Source organism: Suncus etruscus, chromosome 13 (assembly GCF_024139225.1).
Source record: "Suncus etruscus isolate mSunEtr1 chromosome 13, mSunEtr1.pri.cur, whole genome shotgun sequence".
NCBI classification, from domain to species: domain Eukaryota; kingdom Metazoa; phylum Chordata; class Mammalia; order Eulipotyphla; family Soricidae; genus Suncus; species Suncus etruscus.
Genome location: NC_064860.1, coordinates 62,125,199 through 62,143,156, shown reverse-complemented (window position 1 = coordinate 62,143,156; position 17,958 = coordinate 62,125,199). Strand labels below are relative to the sequence as shown.

The 17,958-nt window shown below is 35.2% G+C and overlaps 1 non-coding gene across 1 annotated transcript; it reads right to left on the bottom strand.

Moving 5' to 3' along the window:
- Positions 1-1,430: 1,430 nt before the first annotated feature.
- On the bottom strand, positions 1,431-1,537 carry LOC126026657 (U6 spliceosomal RNA). Its single transcript, XR_007501880.1, has one exon. It is a non-coding gene; the product is annotated as a U6 spliceosomal RNA (small nuclear RNA).
- Between the last annotated feature and the right edge of the window lie 16,421 nt (positions 1,538-17,958).

Below are 17,958 nucleotides of genomic sequence, written 5' to 3'. Positions count from 1 at the left end.
TCTCTGTGGTGTGAGATGGTGTCTCATCATTGTTTTGATTTGCATCTCCCTGATGATCAGTGATGAGGAGCATTTTTTCATGTGCCTTTTGGCCATTTGTATTTCTTTTTTATCAAAGTGTCTGTTCATTTCTTCTCCCCATTTTTTGATGGGATTAGATGTTTTTTTCTTGTAAAGTTCTGTCAGTGCCCTGTACATTTTGGAGACTAGCCCTTTATCTGATGGGTATTAGGTGAATAGTTTCTCCCACATGGTGGGTGGCTCTAGGAACCTGGGCACTATTTCTTTTCAGGTGCAGAAGCTTCTCAGCTTAATGTATTCCCATCTGTTGATCTCTGCTTCCACTTGTTTGGAAAGTGCAGTTTCCTCCTTGAAGATGCCTTTTGTTTCAATGTCAGGGAGTGTTTTACCTACATGTTGTTCTATATACCTTATGGTATGAGGTCTGATATCTCGGTCTTTAATCCATTTGGATTTTACCTTTGTACATGATGTTAACTGGGGGTCTATGATTGCTTTTTTGCAAGTGGCTAACCAGTTCCGCCAGCACCACTTGTTGAAGAGGTTTTCCCTGCTCCACTTAGGATTTCTTGCTCCTTTGTCAAAGATTAGGTGATTGTATGTCTGGGGAACATTGTCTGAGAACTCAAGCCTATTCCACTGATCTGAGGCTCTGTCTTTATTCCAATACCATGCTGTTTTGATAACTATTGCTTTGTAGTACAGTTTAAAGTTGGGGAAAGTAATGCCTCCCATTTTCCTTTTCCCTAGGAGTGCTTTAGCTATTCAAAGGTGGTTATTGTTCCAGATAAACTTCTTGAGTGTTTGATCCACTTCTTTAAAGAATGTCATGGGTATTTTTAGAGGGATCACATTAAATCTATACAATGCTTTGGTGAGTATTGCCATTTTAATGATGTTTATCCTACCAATCCATAAACAGGGTATGTGTTTCCATCTCCATGTGTCCACTCTTATTTCTTGGAGTAAAGCTTTATAGTTTTCTTTGTATAGGTCCTTCATATCTTTAGTCAAGTTGACTCCAAGATATGTGAGTTTGTGGGGCACTAATGTGAATGGGATTGCCTTCTTGATGTCCATCTCTTTCCTATCATTATTGGTGTATAAAAAGGCCATTGATTTATGTTTGTTAATTTTGTAGACTGCCACCTTGCTATATGAATCTATTGTTTCTAGAAGCTTTTTGGTAGAGTCTTTAGGGTTTTCGAAGTAGAGTATCATGTCATCTGCAAAAAGTGAGAGCTTGACTTCTTCCTTTCCTATCTGGATTCCCTTGATATCTTTTTCTTGCCTGATCGCTATAGCAAGCAATTCCAATACTATGTTGAAGAGAAGTGGTGATAGAAGACAACCTTTTCTTGTACCAGAATTTAGAAGAAAAGCTTTTTTTTTCTTTTTGTTTTTCTTTTAAAAATATGGAACGCTTCACGAATTTGCGTGTCATCGTTGCACAGGGGCCATGCTAATCTTCTCTGTATTGTTCCAATTTTTGTATATGTGCTGCCAAAGCGAGCACGAAGAAAGGCTTTTAGATTTTCTCCATTGAGGATAACATTTGCCATTGGCTTTGGTAGATGGTTTTAACTATATTGAGAAAGGTTCCTTTCATTCCCATCTTGCTGAGAGTTTTGATCAAGAATGGGTGTTGGACCTTATCAAATGCTTTCTCTGCATCTATTGATATGATCATGTGATTTTTATTTTTTATGTTGTTGATGTTGTGTATGATGTTGATAGATTTACAAATGTTAAACCATCCTTGCATTCCTGGGATGAAACCTACTTGGTCGTATTGTATGATCTTCTTGTTGATGCATTGGATCCTATTTGCCAGGATTTTGTTGAAGATCTTTGCATCTGCATTCATCGGGGATATTGGTCTGTAATTTTCTTTTAAGGCAGCATTTTTGTCTGGTTTTGGTATCAAGGCAATGTTGGCTTCATAAAAGCTTTTTGGGAGTGTTCCCATTTTTTCAATTTCATGGAAGAGCCTGGCTAGGATTGGTAGTAGCTTCTTTGAAAGATTTGAAAGAATTCATTAGTAAATCCATCTGGGCCTGGGCTTTTCTTTTTGGGCAGATGTTTGATTACAGTTTCAATTTCCTCAATATCAGTAGTGGGTCTTTAGATAGGCTACATCCTCCTTACTTAACTGTGAAAGGTTATAAGTGTCCAAAAATTTATCCATTTCTTTAGGTTCTCATGTTTAGTAGCAGAAAGTTTCTCAAAGTAGTCTCTGATTTTTCTTTGGATCTCTGCAATATCTGTCGTGATCTCCCCCTTTTCATTTCTAATATGGGTTATCAGGTTTCTCTCTCTCTCTTTCTTTGTGAGTGTTGCCAATAGTCTATCAATCTTGTTCATTTTTTTCAAAGAACCAACTTCTGCTTTTGTTGATCTTTCAGATTGTTTTTTTTTTTTTTTTTGGTTTCCACTTCATTGATTTCTGCTCACAGCTTTGTTATTTCCTTCTGTCTCCCTATTTTTGGGTCCTTTTGTTGAGCACTTTCTAATTCTATGAGCTGCGTCATTAAGCTGTTCAGGTAGGCCCCTTCTTCCTTCCTGATGTATGCTTGCAAAGCTATAAATTTTTCTCTCATGACAGCTTTTGCTATGTTCCATAGATTCTGGGAGTTTGTGTCTTCATTATCATTTGTCTCCAGGAAAGGTTTAATTTCCTCTTTGATTTCATCTCGGACCCACTGGTTGTTCAGTAGCAGGCTGTTTAATTTCCAATATTTAAAGGTTTTCTTCTGTGTAGTTCTTCTTTGTAGTTCACATCTAATTTCAGAGCCTTTTGTTCAGCAAAGGTAGCCTGCAAGATTTCTATCCTCTTGATTTTATGAAGGTATGCTTTATGTGTTAGCATGTAGTCTATCCTGGAGAATGACCCATGTACATAGGAGAAGAATGTGTATCCAGGTTTTTTGGGGGTGGATTGTCCTATATATATCGACTAGTTCTCTTTCTTCCATTACTCTTTTCAGGGCTAGTATGTTTTTGTTGGGTTTTAGTCTGGTTGACCTATCAAGTGTTGACAGGGCCGTATTGAGGTCTCCCACAATGATTGTGTTATTATTGATGTCTTCTTTCAGATTTGTCAATAATTGTATTAGATAATTTGCTGGTCTCTCATTGGTGCATATATGTTTAATAGTCTGATTTCTTTCTGTTGCACATATCCCTTGATTAGTACATAATGTCCATCTTTGTCCCTCTCCACTTTTCTGAGTATAAAGTTGGTGTCATCAGATATTAATATGGCCACACAAGCTTTTTTAAGGATGTTGTTTGCTTGGAATGATTTTCCTCCAGCCTTTGATTTTGAGTCTATTTTTGTTCTGACTATTTAGTTGTGTTTCTTGTAAGCCACAAAAGGTTGGATTCACCCTTTTAACTCATTTTGCACTCTGTGTCTCTTAATTGGTAAATTTAGTCCTTTGACATTGAGGGAGATGATTGTCATAGGATTTAATGTCATCTTTGTAGATATGTTTGCTGTGTTCGTTGGTCTCTCTTGTTTTAAAGTAGACCTTTCAAATTTTCCTTTAAGGTTAGTTTTTCATCTTTGAAGTTTCTGAGCTGTTGTTTATCCATAAAACTATGTATCTTTCCTTCAAACCTGAACGTGAGTCGGGTTGTGTGCAGTATTCTCAGTGAGGCACCCATTTCATTCAGTCTGGTCACATTATCCCACCACTGTCTTTTGGCCTTCAGAGTTTCTTGTGACATGTCTACTGTAAGTCTTAGGGATGCTCCTTTGAATGTAATTTACTTTATTGATCTTGATGCTTTCAGTATTTTATCTCTATCTGTGGGATTTGTCATTATAACGAGGATGTGTCTTGGGGTGTTTTTCTTTGGGTCTCTTTTAGCTGGTACTCTTCGGGCATGCAGGATTTGATTGCATGTAGTCTTTAATTCTGGGAGTGTCTCTTTGATGATATTTTTGACAGTTGGTTCTTCCTGAAGATCTCCTACGTGGGTCTCTGGGACTCCAATGATTCTTATGTTGTTTCTGCTGAGTTTATCAAAGACTTCTATTTTCATCTGTTCACATTCCTTGCATACTTTTTCCATTGCTTGATTGTTTGTCTTAAGGTTCTTTTTCAATTTCTTCTGCAGTTTTGAGTTTTTCTGCATCTCATCTTCCAGCACACTGATTTTATCCTCAGCTGCTGTTACCCTGATGGTGAGGCCATCCACTGAGGTTCTCAGTTGAGCTACCATGTTTTTCAGATCTGTTATTTCAGTTTGGAGTTTTCTGATTTCTCTTTGTGTTCTGTTCAGATTGATCTATGCTTTCTTTGAGTTCTACAAACATCTTCCTTATTTCTATTCTAAACTCATCCAAGAGGTTAATCACATGGTTGGAATTTTTTTAGGTCATCTGCGCTATTGTCTTCATTCTCTGTGGATGGTGTTTGCCTGGGAAGTTTCCCTGTTGTCTTGTTTGTAGTGTGATTTTTTTTTCTGTGTGTTGTAGTAGGGTTCATTGGTTCGCTTCACAGCCATGTTCTTCTGGAGCAGGGGTCCTCAAACTTTTTAAACAGGGGGCCAGTTCACTGCCCCTCAGACCATTGGAGGGTCTGACTATAGTAAAAACAAAACTTATGAACGAATTCTTATGCACACTGCATATATCTTATTTTGCAATGAAGAAACAAACCAGATATGAATACAATATGTGGCCCACGAGCCATAATTTGGAGTCTCTGGAGAGCTATTTTTCTGGGCCCTTTTCAGCCCACTCCCAAGAGGTTCAGGAGACAGGACAGAGGAAAAACACACACAGGCAACACTTACAGTTTCTCACCCAATATTATCATTTTTAAGACCAGAATTTTAAAGACAAAAAATGTTTAAATAAGTTTTTATTGGTGTAAATATATAAAACCAAAATTTTGGGGTTTTTTGTTTATGGGCTATAACCAGTACTCAGAAATCCGGGAACCGTATGAGATGACACGAATCAAACCTAGGTCGACCCACATGTAAGTCAAATGCCGTAGCAGCTGTACCACCCAAACTAAAATTCTTTACTTAAATGACCTGCATAATTTATTTACAATTTACAGACTAAGGAGAAAACAAAATGTTTCTATAAAGATGAAGAATAAGAAGCAAAAGAAAGAAAAGACCTTTTCTTTTAAACATTATAATCAAATTTTATTTTTAATAATATTTAAACCCTATATTTATAAAGTTTTACACTTAGAAACATAATGGTAAAGAGAATAGTTTGGTCCTACACAAAATGTATTATCCATTTATTGGATTAACACATAATTTGTGCTAGAATACAATTGTGATGTCCTGTGGCAATGGGAAACAAACAATTCAGTTATAGATACTAGATTAACAGTCAGAAAGCACAATTACCACAATTATATATTGCCATATATTCTGGAAGGTTCTAAATTGTATATGTAAAGGAGAGTTACTGAGTTTTTGACTGCCTTATATATACAGCTGCTAGAATTTTATGCCATTTATAGGTCATCTAGAATTCTGAACTTAAAGCTATGTTTGTATCATAAAGGAAGGAAGGAAGGAAGGAAGGAAGGAAGGAAATATTTTAAAATAAGTCCTATTCAAAATTTTGAAAGAACACAACCAACATGTGTTTGGTGCATGCTACAAATGGCATTTCATGTAACCTTGACTTCATGTGCATGATAGAAATGTCATTAATACATGTGGAGAAAACATGGGATAATAAAAAAAAACCATTATTTCCTTAAAACAGTTGTTGATGGTGTTTTAATTAAAATATCCATTAAATGGGGCCCGAACGCTGGCAAAAGTGGTAGGGCACTTGCCTACGTGCACTAACCTAGAACGGACCACGATTCGATCCCCTGGGGTCCCACATGGTCCCCAAGCCAGGAACGATTTCTGAGCACATAGCCAGGATTAACCCCTTACAGTTACCGGGTGTGGCCCCCCAAAAAGTTAAAAAACCTAAAATATTCTTTAATTAAATCATGGGGTTAAAGAGATAGTACAGCAAGGAGAACACATATCTTGCAAACAGCCAACCTGAGTGAGATCCCCAGCATTCCAACTGGTCCCCTGAACCCAATCAGGAGTGATCCCTGAGTGCAGAGCCAGGAGTATGCCTGAGCACCACCAATAATGATTCAGAAACCAAAACATAAATTAAAAAATATTTCTGAAATTAGATAACATGTGTAGCCTGGTTAACAATAATCTCCCTCTTCTAAGAATTGAATTTAATAGATTCAAAAGATTGGAACCAGGAAAAAAAATCTAGACTCAGAAGCTTTATGAGGCTATGTGAAAAAAAAAAGAAACAAGCTCATTGGTACTGAAAAACAAATAGAATAAAAGCAGAGTGAGAAATAAAGAACAGAAAAACATGGTTCTTAAAGAGAGGAGGAATCAGTACTGTTAGATCAGCTGCTTCCATTCTATACGTAATTCAGCATTCCCTTTTTCTTATTCTTGTAAGATCTATTTTAAAAACTTTGGACAAGTTTCTATTATTACTAAAAAAAAGTCAATTCAAACACTTACCTTTTGTTGATTTATTATTTTTATTGTAATTTGTTAATGTTGTCTTTCCTTAGCCTTAAATAGCATAAAAGTTGGCTTAGAAGTTATTTTCAAACATTTTAGCTATTTGTTTACATGGGGAGCTCACATACTTTCATAGGATTTCACAGCAAGTCCAGGAGAAATTTATTGTTCCTATGACTTCCTATTCAATTCAAGCCTTAAAATTCATTATAACCATTAAATACTGCAATGAACCAAAGCAGGCATAAAAGAATACTCTCTAGGCCCTATGAAATAGCTCAAAGAACTGAAGCACAAGCTTGACATGAGGGAGAACTGAATTTGCTTCTTGGCACCACATGGTCTCCTGAACCCCAGAATGAACCACCAGATACTGCTCCTGGAGCACTACTAGGCATGATTCCCCAAATCAAAAGTAACTTTGAAGAGAATTTTTTGACAAGCAATAAATAGAAAAATGTAAATATTTATCCATAGCCTCCTAGATTTTATTTGTGAATTTAGCAATTTTAGCATTCATACAAGCACCATTGGAAAAAAAATTTTAGAGTAAGCAGTTCAGTCTTTTCATGCCCACAATGAGGACAATGTTGAACTAAATAGTTCTTCACAATTAACCAAACTTCCCAGTAGATTTATTTTCTTCCTTCCTTTCTCTGTCCTCTTCTTTCTTCATCCTTCCCTATTTCCTCCTCCTTTCTTTCCTCCCTCATCTCTCTTCCAGTTTTCTTCTTTCTTTTCTATACTTTAACTTCTCCCTCCCTCTATCCTGTTTTCTCTTCTCCTTTTTCTCTTCCTCCCTTCGTCCCTCCTCTTCTTCCTCCCTTCTTTCATTCTCTTCTTCCTCCATCCACTCTCATCCTCTCTTCCATCCCCCTTCTTTCGATTCTTCTTCCTCTTTCCTTCCTTCTCTCCCTCATTCTCTATATCTCCTCACTTTTCCCTTCCTTCATCTCTCTCTCACTTATTTTCTTCATCTTCCTCTCCCCTTTCCTCTCTTCCTGCTTTTTGTCCTTCCTTCCTTCCTTCCTTCTTTTCTTCCTGCCTTCCTTCCTTCTACTCTCTTTCCTTCTCTCTCTCCCTCCTTCATTCTTTGCTTCCTTCCTTCTTTCCTTCCTCTTTTTTTAAAATAATATAAGGACTTTACTAATTATAGGTAAGTGTTTTTTTGTTTGTTTTGTTATGTTTTGTTTTGGGGCCACACTCGATGATGCTCAGGGTTTACTCCTGACTATGCACTCAGAAATCGCTCCTAACTTGGGGGGGGGACCATATGGGACGCTGGGTATCGAACTGCGGTTTGTCCTAAACTAGCACTTGCAAGGCAGATGCCTTACCTCTAGCACCACCGCTCCAGCCCCACCCTTAGTATTTTGGTGTTGTTGTTGCTGTTTTACTCCTGGACACATTGCCTAATTTTGATATGAGATATACAAGTAAACTAAGTTATTTTCTCTTGAACACCAAACCTTCATCCCTAAATTACTTGAAATTAGTCCAAGGAAAAAAAGGCATTTGTGAAAGCAGTATATTCAGCCCTGCTACCAATGAGTGACATATTTGCTTTTTGGAGTCCTCCTTAAGAAAGGTGATGATAGTACCATAAACCATAGCAACATTTCTATGTAGGTCTGCCTCCTGTTGAAGCAGACTAGTAAAAGGCAGGTGGGGTAAGGGGACAGTGGTGGAGAGAAGTGGACACTGGTGAAGGGATTGGTGTTGAAACAAGTATGCTTGAAACCAAACATGAATTTTTAATTCATGATTACTATATAAAAATAAATTTAAAATATAATTTAAAAGGAAAAGGTGATTATTTACTTTTATTGGCAGATGGAGTCTAAATTTTTTACTTACAGCCTGTGTCTGAATATGACCAAAAGACCTCTGAGTTTGTCATCTACAACCTGTTATACTTAAGAGATACACATATGAAAAGAAAAGATATCGCAACTTATCATTTGCTGGCATTGTCTTCTAAAAAGAATATGAAAAGTTTGTACTCTAGAATATTAATCTTCATCATAATAACTTGAAAAGTGCTTCCTAAGAGTTTCTGCTGTAAATAAAGCTATGTTATTGTAAACAGTTGCTTTCCTCAAGAAGTAATGCAGGTATGAGGAGCTTATGCTGCCATCAAAAACAAACAAACAAGCAAACAAACAAAAAGCAATCTATGCTTTCTAAGCACAGGATAGGGCCTATAAAATCCATCTCTAATGTTCTACACAACACATCAGATTTGAAACACTTTTAAAAATGAACAAGGAAAAATTAAAATGTTTAAAAATGACAGAAAGTTCTGGAGCTACAAATTCATATCTAATTTCATCAAGGAGTAATGGATGTACTACATGTATCTAGTTTCAAATAACGCCATAGAAACAAAGGAGAATTGCCTATTGACAAATGTTTCCATTTCTTCTGTAAGAAACCTGGCATTCTCTTTCATTTTTATTTCATAAGAAAATGCAACTCCAATGAGCCCAGGTCACAACTGGAATAAAGCTGCATTTATGTCTAAACACAAAGGTACAGGCTTCTTTCTACTACCTACTTATAAAGAATCTCAGGACCCCAAGCGTTTCCCCCACCATTCAAAGAAACTCTGGCACTTTTCAGTGTCTGGTATGCTGAGAAGTCAGCTGATTGTGCTGAGTCAGGCTCCTGGCTTTTTGCCAGTGCCACGGGGCATCTGGGATTCAGTATATCAGGCCACTGGTCTTAGTAAGGTTATTACTTGAACTCAGACCAAGTCAGGTGAATCCAAATCATCACAACACTGTGTAGCCATTCCAGCACTGTCTTTCCTTCCCTTATGGTAGGCAGAAATGGGGGAATGGTTTAGTCCTGAATAGGGCTCAGAACTATTCATGGCACTCACTCTATCCAGGAATGAAAGACCACATTATTCACTGTATTTCCCTCTTTCTATTCTCCCAAAGCACTCTCGGGCCTTTAAACATGAAATATCCTCCTCCCTCCTCTCAGCTCCCTTCTCCAAATGCAAATCAGGTATGCAAATATATGCCTGAGAAGATGCTGATTCCAAAAATCTGTTCTCTAGTGAGGCTAAGAAAAGACCACGATCTACATCTATATTTATTCCTTTTAAACAGAAAGCTAAACTAGTTAATAGAGTTGAGATGAAGAGTCACCTTTGTACCTTAGTCTTTTGTATTTTTGGTAAGATGAACATCATGGTCTTCCTAGTTTGCCAAGAAAATTTAATGGAAATGTGCTGAAGTAAGAACAAAACTGCTGGCTAGGTAAAATCGCATGTGATGTTATTGTTCACAGAAAATAATGGCAAACAAAGATTTTCCATCTTGTTAAACAGATGGAATAGGCATGGATAGAAAAAAGAGAAAAATGGTAGAATGAACACCAGTTGTGAACTCAACAGAGAGATTTAATGGATATTATACATTAAAGCAGTGAGCTAGAGTAGACAGTGATATCACCACAACATAATCTATTTTACCAGATAGACTTATGACATTGATTGTTTGTATGGTAGATAGAGTACACGGAACTTAGAAATAGATAAAAATTTTTCAACATGTGAGTTAGCTTACTGATTGCCAAGTAGGTGACCTAGGCATTACCCAGGACAAGAGTGACCCAACTAAAGACTTGCACAGTGAGAACTAAAACATAAAATGAAAGTATATGCTTATATTATTTTAATAATATATTTATTTAAGCACCATGATTACAAATATGTTTGTAGTTGGGTTTCAGTTTTAGAAAAGGACACCCCCACTTCACCAGTATGTGCTTTTAAAAGCATATAAAGTCTTATGGAAAAATAGTTGTATGAAAGAAAAAAAGAAAAAGAAAAAGTATGTTTTAGAAAAGGGTTCTCTGAGTAGAGAAAAAAACTAACGTTTTAAGTGGCATGTATGCTCTATAAATGCTCACTTATCGCAACTAATAGGAAAATATTTTTTACTAAATCTTATTAAATATCTAGACTAGTAGCTTCATATGAAATACATTTTTCTAAATAAAAACTCTGACTTCTTTCTGGTTGTAGCTTGATAAAGATGAAACTGCATATTCTTTCAGATGTAAAATTCTGCTTGATTGAATAGAAAATAATTGACATCTAAAATACAAACTGGATCATCAGGCTCCCTGAATTTCAGTCTGAAAGGGTGCCATCCCTTTTTGGGAAACAATACTACCATACCTCCAATGCCTCACAATATTATGTTGGCCTACTTTTAAAAATTAATTGGCCTTCCTAAATTCCACAAGTGTTCATGTAAACATGTTTGCTGGTGGAATCACACACAGCCTTTAGTCTAGAAAGACTCCCAAAAAAATAAGCATACTTCTTGGAAAATTATAAAGTATTATTTCAAAAAAAATCTGAATTTACACATACATGCCAATTTTCACAGCCTCTTGTTAAAGATAGTCTTCACTCTCCATGGTATTTTTTAATGTCTGTATGTTAATGTACCCTTATCCTCTACTTGAAAATTTTACTTCAAGGTATTGAAAATAACTCAGAAGAATGCTTTTAATTTAAGAAAAACAAATTAGGTAATATCATAAAGAGACAAGATGAACACTAGGAAAGCTTTGCTTAGTTGAGTCACTCAGCTATACTTATGTTTCAGGAGTTGTGAATATTGTTAGCCTTTATACTTCCAAGTCTTTTTTTTTTTTAATTATTGGCTGTTTTCTGTCTCAAAGTTAGTAACATCTTGAACATCTTGTTGACATGGAGAATTGTTCATATGTGCGTATTTTATTTTTGCAGAATGAAATTTAAGAATCTATAGAATGCAGTCCTTTACATTTAGTAGAAAGAATGTTGTTTTGATATAATTTGATTGCATATTTAGTATAGTCTGCCAATGGTCACTAAACAAAATATTTGAGACTAACTCAAGAATGCCCTATGTAAAAGATTCATGATGTTGGAGAAGTGGATCAGCAGGAAGTGCGTCATCCAATCATGTAAAGCCCTACATCCAATATCAATCACTGGGAAGGGGATTTAGATTAAAATAATTACAATTTTGAAGGACATTCCCATGATATGAAGCCCACTACAAAGAGTTGTGAGCGCATTTAGAAGTAACTGTACTAACTACTACCATGACAATGATAGTGAGAGATACTATAAATAGAATATATATTCTAATGTTAGAATATATATATATATATATATGTATATATAATGCCTGTCTCAAAGACAGTGAGGGGCAGAGAAGGAGAGAAATGGGTAACATTGGTGGCAGAAAAAAGTTATACTGGTGAGGGTGGTATTCATTTGATGACTAAAACCCAATTATGAATAGTTTTGTAACCACAGTGCTTAAATAAATAAATATATAAAATAATAAATAAATAAAATATGTGATTGCAACTATTGTGAGTGAATGCGAAAATACTAAAATTAAATAAAATAATTACAATTTTCATCTTTTATTTGAAAGTACACTCAGTACACCAACATGACTTTTCATATCTATAGCATTCTATGAAGTATTTCTTCCTTTTGAAAACATAACTTTATAATCTTTTACTGTGCTATATAAATTTAACCACTTAGCTTTGCAAATTTTTCTGCAATCTATGTAGGGCATTTTGGTAGCAAATGCAGCAATCTTTTGTTTTAAACGTTAGAAATTAAATTAGAAGGAAAACCATTCAGTGGCCTTTAAGTTATTTCAATTCAATAAAATATGCATATGTAACTATCTACCACAGTGTTCATTGTTGATTTGAATGCTTATAGTTTTGAAAAATACTCAATATGAGGTTAGATGAATGTGGTCACAGATCCCTGAAGTCATGGAAATTACATCCCACTCTTTCTGCATTACCATGTTTAAGCTTGAGACTGGTAACTTTCTGGACTTGCTTTCTAAAATGTAGAATATGATTCACAACATAATTATACCAAAGTCAAAAGTGGTGGGTCTACTATTAGTGATTCAGAGAAAAATTGTAGGACAGAACATTATTAAAGTTTAGAACACAATTAGACCTGGTTATGGTCAAATGGTGGATTTTGGAAATGTATTTTCTTTCATAATTTTCTTGAATTCAATAATTTTGCAAAAATATGTAAAATTGTGGTGACCCCAATGATTAAAACAGGATTACCCATATGCAAAGTGAGAGCCTTACTTTTGCACTTACCATTTCTACAAGATAAATACTCTTAGAACGAAGTTGTTGCTCCAATATTATTGGCATTTAGGGTAGACATTTTCTGCTTGGGATAAAATAAATGCAGGGCCATGTTGTGTATTGTTAAATATGTAGCAACTTCCTGGCCTTTGCCCTCTACATTGACAACCATATACCCAATAGTGATGATTAAGAATCTGTCCAAACATGTGAACTACATTGCTGGGGTCCTTCTACACCACTTCTCTTGCACCTGAGTTGAGAAATACTAAGGTATTATAACTATTTTCCTTTTGAGATTAATTTTCTTTTTTTTCTCCATCTCCCCAAGATTAAGTTTCTTATCAATGGTGTTACTTGGGGAAAGTATGCTGTTTACATGTTACCTTACAATGTTGCTAAAATCAGTGTAAAATATCCTAACCCATGCCATATAAATATGCATCAGTGATGTTCCTTTGCTCTCATGTCCATTTCCACCATGATATTCCTGAAGTTTCCTGAAATGTTTGCAAAAGGAGAAATGTACTCTTACTAGATAGTTAAAAATTAATTTATCCAAATACTGCATTTATGAACATTATAAAGTATATTCTATATATCTTCTGCAGCTCTCTGCAACAAAAAATTTGCTAAACAGCAAGTGAGCCAGAAATTCCATCAGTGAAGAAGGACCCAAAATACCTTTGGAATATTATAGGCTGAACCAAAGCAAGCAAAGCTCATTAGATTTGAGAGTCACTCCTTTGAGGCAGCTAAAGTTTCACCAGTAAAGCAACATTTGCAAGAAACATTGGTCTGAGTTAGCCAAGCGAACCTCTAGTAAAACTTCAAATACTCTGAGGACAAGCTTGATTCTATATGTAATACTAGCAGAATTATCCAAGCGAGCAGAAGATCTATTCTTGCTCAGTCTTGAAATTTTACTAAGCAAAAAGCAAAAACAAACAGGAGCTTCATAATCTCACTGTGAGAAGTAACAAATTTTACAGAACCTAAGACTAAGTCAGAACCATAGTAAACTTTAAATCGTAAACAAACTTTGATAGAAAATGAATAAAAGACCCTAGTCACCCTCCAACTTCTTTGACAAGATAGTATTTGAAAGCACAATGAATTGAAACACACATACCCGCGTACACACACAGGACACACTTGATGCTCACAAATACTTGAACAGTGAAGATGATAATCTGCTGAGTGACAAAGCAAAGATAAACTCACTCCAGCTTGGCAAGTCCAAAACCAGTTATTCTACTCTTGATGTTTTAATAAGTAGAACTATCCATGTATAATAAAGGTCACAGTGAACTGTGTGAAAGTTAGTAATATTGCTGGAGGAGGGGGGAACTGGCTTAATATTACCAGAGTTATCTAAATTTATGACCCTTGAAAAGCTCCTGCTCCTCAGAAGATGGTCAAAGGAAAATTGCTGCTTTAAGAAATGTTGAAAATCAGGGATACAATGAACATGAATGTATGCAAGCTATGTGACTTGCGTTGGCTTTTATATAGCACCTACTTCCTAAACTAAGAGAGTTTGGTCACATTGAATTTAAAGTACCAAGGGAAGACCTAAGATTTTGTTTGTTTGCTTGTTTTTATTAATAATTTTTATTTTGACCAAAGTGGAATTATAAATCATTCACAGTAGTATTTCAGATACATAGTGCATTGAATCAGGGGCATCCCCACCACCAATGTTGTCCTCTCTCCACCCCTGTTCCCAGCATGCATCCCATATTTTATCCCAAGTTGTGAAAGTTGTTTTATCTGTTCCATTTAATCACAATAATATCTTATTTGAAACCATGGCATGGAAACTTGTTTTCAATGCCCTAATATTTATTTTTCCCAAATACTATTTATTTTCATGGAACATTATTTCTTCATAATTAAATATTCTTGCATATAGCATATTTTGTAACTACCTAAGAACATGCTAATCTAAAAGTAAAATTTATGAATAGCTATTATCACATACATCAAAAAGTTGAAAGTATGAGTGAGTTGAAAATAACAGTAGGAGTTAGCAAGAATAGGAGGTTGGCTACAATTATAAACTGACAAGTAAAAGAAATATTTTCTTTGTATCGCATATGAATGGACCTATTTCTTATAGCTTTGGGGAAGGTGAATTTCCCACATAAATGATAGGAATATAAAGAATACCAAACAGATTGATCTTTACTCCTTCCCAAGGGTTTTGAAACTAAAGGCTGTAAATGCAATATCACAACTATATGATTCTTACCACCATTCATAAAAGACAATGTTTTATATTTACAATGTGTTTTAAAAATGATTAAATTTAGTGACTGAGTAGAGATAAGAGCCACAGATATTTGTTAATGTAATACTCATAATAATATTTAATAACAATAATAAAAAATAATACCAACAGGATTACATGGTACTAGGTCTGCACTTAGAGTTCAATTCTTACACATGCCTAAACCCATATAGCAAGTCTGAAAACACTGAGCTCCTTCTAGCTATTCTCATTAGTACCTCTAACCTTTCTACTTTCCTCTTCAAGGCACTTCGAGTATGTAAGGGATCCCACCCTAGAAATAGATGCTTGTGTCCAAATGAGCAGTTTTTGTAAAACAAATTTTTAAAAAATTATACATAGAAAATTGAAGTATACAAAAATTAACAACTGATATTTGGCATCAGTTGTCCTTAAATTTTTAGGTTGTTAATAGCTTAGAACCTAATAAACCATGTGAAACCTACCTTGAAAAAGCAGTTGGCTTATCTGAGAATTTAATTGAGGCCCTGATTTTATTCCTTTTCTGAAAATTATCCCACATCCTAATAATATTGATACACTATATATTTATATGTATTGCATGTATTCTATAATGTATACATAGTATATTGAAACAATATGTACTGAAATTCTTAAAAATATTCACAAATATTCACATAAAGTGCAGATATTTCTTTTTTCAGAAAAATATAGTTTTCAAAGTTTGGGAGAGAATTTGAGAGGAACAGATTTGGAGAATTAAAAAGAATAAACACACATGTGTTTGATTTTTAAAGAGACCTGCTATTCATGAAACCTTCTGATTTTAAGATTCTTGGGGTCACTAGAACTCTGATGCTAAAGGGGGAGAAGAAAGAAATAGATGAGAAGGACTATGAAACTATGGTGAAAACATATGGTGTCCATCTTGCAAGCATACGGCTCCCTGGTATTGCCATTCTCTCTGTGTTCAGAAAAGCTGGAATAAGACAGTAGGCAATCTGGTATCTAGTCAGAAGAGTGCCAGAAACAGGTGGTGCCGACCTAACCTTTTCCTTCCACCATAGATACTCCTAGCAAATTCTACTCATCACAGCACTGCTTAATAACACATTTGTTTAATGAAAGACAAATGTTTTAAAATGATGGCTTATAAGGAATTACGATTCCTGCATTTATTTTTATTTTCTCATACATTGTAAAATTATGCATTTGAAAATTAAATTAAATGCACACATCTTTAATGTTAGTCATCAGTTTGACAATAAATACATGTATCAGTGCAACACCACCTAAAAGAAGATCTGAAAATTTAAATAGTTCTAGTTTTTCCTTATTTCTCTTTCCCTGAAAACTCCACTAAACAGATTCCTATTATCAAAGATGTTTGGTTCATGGTTAAAGTAATATACTATATATGATATGTATATGCATTATATATTATATGTATGCATATGACCTTTTGTATATGACTTCCTATGTTCAAATTATATTTTGAGATTCATTAACATTATGCAAATATTACTAATTATTTTACTAACATATTTTTATTAATTACTGAGAAACATTTTATTATAAATAAATGACAGTTTTTTTTTGGAAAACCTAACAAATTATCATTTTTAACTTTATTTAAACAACTTTATTACATACATGATTTTGTTTGGGTTTCAGTCATGTAAAGAATACCACCCATCACCAGTGCAACATTCCCATCACCAATGTCCCAAATCTCCCTCCTCCCCACCCTATCCCCGCCTGTACTCTAGACAGGCTTTCTATTTCCCTCATGCATTCTCATTGTTAGGATAGTTCAAAACGTAGTTATTTCTCTAACTAAACTCATCCCTGTTTGTGGTGAGCTTCATGAGGTGATTTGTAAATTCCAGCTCTTTTCTCTTTTGTGTCTGAAAATTGTTATTGCAAGAATGTCTTTCATTTTTCTTAAAACCCATAGATGAGTGAGACCATTATGCATCTTTCTCTCTCTTTGACTTATTTCACTCAGCATAATAAATTCCATGTACATCATGTATAGGAAAATTTCATGACTTCATTTCTCCTGACAGCTGCATAATATTCTATTGTGTATATGGACCATAGTTTCTTTAGCCATTCATCTGTTGAAGGATATCTTGGCTGTTTCCAGAGTCTTGCTATGGTAAATAGTGCTGCAATGAATATAGGTGTAAGGAAGAGATTTTTTGTATTGTATTTTTGTGTTCCTAGGGTATATTCCTAGGAGTGGTATAGCTGGGTCGTATGGGAGCTTGATTTCCAGTTTTTGGAGGAATCTCCATATTGCTTTCCATAAAGGTTGAAGTAGACATTATTCACTCCAGGAGTGGATAAGAGTTCCTTTCTCTCCACATCCCCTAAAACACTGCTTGTTCTCATTCTTTGTGATGTGTGCCAATATTTGGGGTGTGAGGTGGTACCACATAGTTGTTTTGATTTGCATCTCCCTGATGATTAGTGATGTGGAGCATTTTTTTCATGTGTCTTCTGGCAATTTGTATTTCTTCTTTGTCATAGTGCCTGTCCATTTCTTCTCCCCATTTTTTGATGGAATTAGATATTTTTTTTCTTGTAAATTTCTGTCAGTGCCTTGTATATTTTGGAGATTAGCCCCTTGTCTGATGGGTATTGGGTGAATAGTTTCTCCCACTCAGTGGGGGGCTCTAGTATCCTGGGCACTATTTCTTTTGAGGTGCAGAGGCTTCTCAGCTTAATATATTCCCATCTGTTAATCTCTGCTTTCACTTGCTTGTAGAGTGCAGTTTTCTCCTTGAAGAAGCCATTAGTCTCAATGTCCTGGAGTGTTTTGCCTACATGTTGTTCTATATATCTTATGGTTTCAAGTCTGATATCGAGGTCTTTCATCCATTTGGATTTAAACTTCGTACATGATGTTAGCTGGGGGTCTACATTCAATTTTTTGTAAGTGGCTAGTCAGTTGTGCCAACACCACTTGTTGAAGAGGC